The sequence below is a fragment of the Mastomys coucha genome, unplaced genomic scaffold, assembly GCF_008632895.1.
Source record: "Mastomys coucha isolate ucsf_1 unplaced genomic scaffold, UCSF_Mcou_1 pScaffold23, whole genome shotgun sequence".
NCBI classification, from domain to species: domain Eukaryota; kingdom Metazoa; phylum Chordata; class Mammalia; order Rodentia; family Muridae; genus Mastomys; species Mastomys coucha.
In genome coordinates, this window is record NW_022196906.1 from 94,055,556 (window position 1) to 94,061,451 (window position 5,896).

Sequence of the window (5,896 nt, forward strand, 5' to 3'; positions counted from 1 at the left end):
CAACGCCTGAACTAAATGAACAAGCTAAGGACGAGGGTTATGGATCAGCCTAACATCACTGTTTAAAATGTGTGAAGGTACTTTTACTCTGAAGGAGGAAGAGAGAAAGGAGGAGAAGGAGGAGGAGGAGGAGGAGGAGGAGGAGGAGGAGGAAGAGGAGGAGGAGGAGGAAGAAGGGTGGAGGAGAGATTTGGTCTCAAGCTCTTTCAGCTGAGGGAATGGTAAATTGAAGCTGACTTCCTATTTCCTCTGAGCCATATCTCCTTTGATATCCAGGAACCCGTGCATGTTGAGAGACTAAGGCAGTCCAGCCCAACATTTGCTCCACGCAGCAGAGGAAACTCCAGACCACATTTTTAGGGGAGCAGGTGTCTGTCTTCTGAGTATTTCTACCTCTCTGGTAAGCTCAGAGTCATGGGGAAAGTTGTTTTGGAAGTGTTCACCCCCTCCCCACATTGGGCCCAGGAACACTGAGATAACAAGATGACAACCAGGGTTGAACTCATCCAGGGCCACCAGCTCAGGCTCAGGCAGTCTAAGCTGGATGTGCAGGGGGAAGTTCAGAACCTCTTTCTCTGGGCCTCCGTACCCTCACCTGTGAGAGGTCTGTCTCTCCCAAGTTTCGGTTACTTATATACAGCACTCACAAAGGTGTGTCAAAACGACACTAATCTTTCCTCTCCACAGACTCGAGAGTCTCCCCCTCAGACTGGCACCCAAGGCTCTGGATAGAGATCATATTCAGCTATAGCTGAGCCCTAATACATGACAAGGTGCCTGACTAGTGTGATACTTGAAAGGGACAAAGTCAGGAGCCAGTCTGAGTCCCTGAGTGGCACTCAAGACTGGAGATGTGAGTCCACACAGTAACCGAAGCCTCAGTCAAGGATGGTAAGCTTTTAGCTCATGATCTGCCTCATAGCTTCACTTTCAAACAGGTGTAAAGGCAGGGATTCATAGTGGAGACACCCTCTGGGTCTCGCCCTGTCCTCTTGGGTCTTTCCCTATCTGGCACCTGCAGACTCTGGCCCCGGTGGCCAGTGTGTGCTCCACTTCCACTCTTTAATCCCTGCAAACAGAAGGCAGGAGTCGTGTCTCACCAGTCTTGGACAGGACTGAACACTTGAACAGTCTTGCTCATTTTCCCAAGTTCCAGTCAGGCTACCCAAATCTCAGCTAGAGCTCGGAGGCATGTTAAATGATGCTGCACAATGCCATGGTGCCTATGTCCACTACAGATCTAAGAGAAAAGACTCTTCTACCTAAGGGTTTTTAATTTTTAATTCCTTCCCCCTTCCTGTTGTAGATTTTAGAAGCAACGAACACTAAACAAGACAAGGTACCCAACATCAAGACCCCAGGAATAGACTAGGTAAGCATATATCTCTCTTGCTCTCGCTCTCTCTCTCTCTCTCTCTCTCTCTCTCTCTCTCTCTCTTTCTTCTCTTCTCTTCTCTTTTCTCTCCTCTCTTCTCTTCTCTTCTCTCCTCTCTCCTCTCCTCTCTCTCTCTGCCTCTTTCTTTGTCACTGTTTCTCTGTCTCTGTCTCTCTGTCTCTGTCTCTCTATCTCTCTCTGTCTCCTCTCCTCTCCTCTCTCTCTGCCTCTTTCTTGTCACTGTTTCTCTCTGTCTCTGTCTCTCTGTCTCTCTCTCTGTCTCCTCTCCTCTCTTCTCCTCTCTTCTCTCTTCCTGCTGGAGGAAGGACATATTCGTGCACACTCAGGTTGCCAAGGAAAATCAGATTTTGCCTTGGTTTCCATTTAAACCTATGCAGAGTGAATCCTTACAAGCAAATTAGTTCATTTTCACTCTCCTCTCCTCTCCTCTCCTCTCCTCTCCTCTCCTCTCCTCTCCTCTCCTCCCTTCTCCTCTCCTCTCTTCTCCTCTCCTCTCTCTTGCCTCTTTTTTTGTCACTGTTTTTCTCTCTCTGTCTGCCTCTGTCTCTCTGTGTCTCTCTGTCTCTGTCTATTTCTCTCTCTCCCCCTCTTTTCTTCTCTCCTCTCTCTGCCTCTTTCTTTGTCACTGTTTCTCTCTCTGTCTCTCTCCGTCTCTGTCTCTGTCTCGCACGCATGCACATTGCATCGTGTGAGATTTTTCCTGAGGAAACATAACACAAATGTCTATTCACCCCAGAAACAGATGGAAGACCAAAATAATGATTCGAGTGAAGCTCAACTTAGTGGACCAGTGAGTTTCCTAGGGTTCCTTGCAGGAGTTCAGGTGAGGAGTCACTTAGAGGGGCAGGTAGAACTCCAAAGCAGCTACATTGTGGAGAAGCCCACCCTAGCATGGGCAGCAGCTCACAAAGGCTGCACCACACTAGCTCTCCACGCGATAGCCTCCTGGAAGCTCTCTGCTTTTCCTGGCAACTGTTTACTGAAACTTACAACCTTGAACTGGGACATTGTGGTCTTATTTTCTGAGCTCCCTGACTCTTGTAAATTTTGCCAGCTTCCTAAGTCTTCTGATTCTCATTCCCTCCGGGAGGGAATGTTTTAGTTAGGAGGAAATAGCTACTGACAGACCCAAGCTGATGGTGCCATCCTAAAGTAACAGGAAAATTTAAAAGCAAAGCATTGCACCGAAACAGAGTGGAGAGTGGAGGAATTTGGGCAGAGATGAAAGATGCCTGGAGTCTGTTTGTAAGTTGCGGTGACAACCCCCATTGCAACCCCTAGAGGGCGCAACCATCACCCGCTTTGGCGTTGGCGTCCTGGAAGGTGCTGCGCACACACTGAGAGTGTTTGCTCTCCCGTCCTGCCCAGGTTCGGCTGTACATTCGGTTCCTCCATCGGGTCTGTGCTCTGCAGCGACATTTCTGCAGCCCAGGCAGGACTCGCGTCCTCAACCTACCCACAGAACATCGCTTGGCCACCATACACTCAGTAATAATCTCATACATCAAAGCTAGAAGAGCCTGGCCCTGCCTAGGAGCAACTGCGGTTGGCATGGAATATCATTAGCAGGAGCCTCGCGCTCCTCGCCTTCGTATGCAAACTCCTGGGCTCCCTGGAGTACTTCCTGAGGAAAGTGCTGTGCACCACAGACATTTGTTATTTTGCGGGAGAGGACGCAGAGGATCCGCAGAGACCCAACCAAATCAACCGATGGCCCTGAACCGACTACCAAGGCCTCTATTGACACCTAGTGGCGGCTCCTGGAATGACAGCTGGCTCTGGAGCACCCTCCAAAGCCACTTTGGAAAAAGCCAAATATTTTGCTAATCCAGGTAGCTTAGAAATATCAAAAAAAAAAAAAAAAAAAAAAAAAAAAAAAAAAAAAAAAAAAAAAAAAAGGACAGAGAGATGGAGAAATTTTTTGTTTCCACTATTTCTTTGAGGATCTATGAACCAGAACATCATGGTTAAGCATTTTTACTTGGCAAAGGAAAGGAGAAATTGAAGGAGAATTGAAGTCATAACTATCTATGTCAGGAAAAAGCTGGGTCACAAAAGGGAACAGAGGGACAGAATCAAGAGGCAATTGAGACCCAATTTTACAACACACATGCTTCCATGCCACACATACATAAGTGTGTAAAGGTCTTTGCAAGCCAAGCATAGTGACACACATCTGTAGTCCCAGCACTTGGAAGGCTGAGGCAGGAGGACTGCCATGAGTACCAGGCAAGCCTGGACTATAAAGAAAGACCCCATCTCAAATGAAAAAGAGAGAGAAAGAGTCATTGCAGGCCAGACATGGTGGCACACACCTGTAATCTCAGCACTTGGAGAAACTGAGGTACCAGGAGCACCATTACAGAGCTAGCCTGAGGTCACAGAAGAAGAGGAGAAAGAAACAGAGAAAGATGGAGAGAGAGAAGAGGGGGAAAGAGAGGGAGCGAACAGAAGAGGAGAGAGGAAAGAAAGAAACAGAGAATGTCATTGTAGCAGTATTTGAGATAGCAAATCCTGGCATGCCGTATAAATGTATATATACCTAACACAGACACACACACATTCCATGCAGTAAGATTCAGGTCCATAACATAGAGCTTTTTTTTCTATTTCATGACTCAGTTCTCCATCAGCTTACCTGATGGGTTTGCTTTTCACTTGTGTGTGCATGCATGTGTGTGTGTGTGAGTGTGTGTGTGTGTGTGTGTGCATGTTTGAGTACATGCACTTTTGTGTCGTTCCTCAGGAGCTATCCTCCTTTGTATTGAGACAGAGTTCCTTGCTGGAATTCACCAGGTAGATTAGGCTACCTGGCCGTGGACCTTCCCAAGGCTCTGCCTGTCTCCGCCTCCCCAACAGGGGGATTACACATGTGCACATGGGTTCTAGGGCTCAAACGCAGACCCTCATGTGTGCTGATAGAGCTGTCTCCCAGCTCTTTATTCTTAGTATAAAGAATGTGGTTATCCATGAGAAGTGAGAAGAGGTGGGGAGGGGGGGAGAAGAGAGGAGAACCAAGAGGAGATTGCCATTACTCTCAGTTGGGAGGCTGCTGCAGGGGGCAGGAGAGGGGCTTAGTGTGTGCTCACATCTTAGTCTTAATCAATGACCACAGTCTTCATTTCTCAGACCGAGTAGACAAACCCATTTTTGGGAATGGTGTGGTTTTCCCTGGGTGATGGGAACACTTTATGTTTGTGCAACTTTAGCAGAAACCCATTCTTTCCTGTCCCGGCTGCTTCTTTCCAGACAGTTGATTCAGGGAAGAGTCAGTCGTTCAATAGCCTGAAAACCCTCAGTGCTCTGGACCTCAGGCCTGAGAGACTAGATACAAATCGCAGGTGTGAGTACTGAGGTCACGTTGGCCAGTCTGTCCAACAGGCTCAGAAGCCCCTGGACCGAGGGTACAATTCACAGGCTGCCTCTCCTGTGAGTACATTGTCAGTCCAGCCTGCTTAGTTGATCAGCCCAGGCCTGAAGTCCAGAGAGTCTATGGGAAAGGAGTGGGGCTGTAAAGACAGCTCAGTGGTTAAGACCCCGACTGCTCCTCCACAGGACTCAGGTTCAATTAGTGGTGAACCTGGGTCCTGTGACTCACAAGCATCTGCCACGTCACATGGTGACTCACAAGCATCTTGTAAGTGCAGTTCCAGGGAATCCGATGCTCTCTTCTGGCCTCCTCAGGCGCCATGCACACAATGTGGTACACAGAAATATATGTAGGCAAGACGCCCAAACACGTAAAATAAAATGAAACTAAAAATTATAGGAGCAAGAAGGTGGTCTGGGCACTACCTCAGGAACTTTGTTGACTGGCAGAGGAGCCACATGTCACCCTGACTGAAATCAGAACAGCTGGTCCATCTGCAAAAGCTTCAGCCAGCTGGGATCATGGAGTAGTGGCTGCCCTCAGGTCACTGTGCACATCTTCTCATTCGCCTATGGCATTCTGATGTGGAAAATACTATTAGCTCAATTTTTCAGATGAACATTTAAAGTCAGGGGAGTTAGGTGACTTTCCCAAGGCCACGAAACTTTCCAATAGCTCAACTAGTCAGACTTGGGAAGACTAAGCCCAAACTGAACACCTCCCTGCCTCTGCTCCACTGTCTCTGCGGTTATGACTCTCCAGGGTGCTGAGCCACTCCACCCTGGGGGTGAAGCACACACTGTTCTGGACCAGATGATAAGCCTGGGACAGCAGGGGATGGAGCAAGGCCTTCCTGTAGCATGGAAGGAAAAAGAGATCCCCAGCTGCAGCGGTCAGAGCAGTAGGACCCTTCAGGGCAACTTATCCAGTTTCCTTTGTCCTCTAGGACAGGAGCTGAGTACAAGAAAGGAGGCAAGGAAGTGTCCTCAGTCGTAGAGCAAGGGACTAGGTAGCCAGGTCCTCGACATCTGCCTCAAAACAGGCACAGCCTTTTCTTTGCGTAGCTCAGAGCTTTGTTCTTCCTGCCTCATTTCCTTGTCTTTTACTCTCTCTCTCTCTCTCTCTCTCTC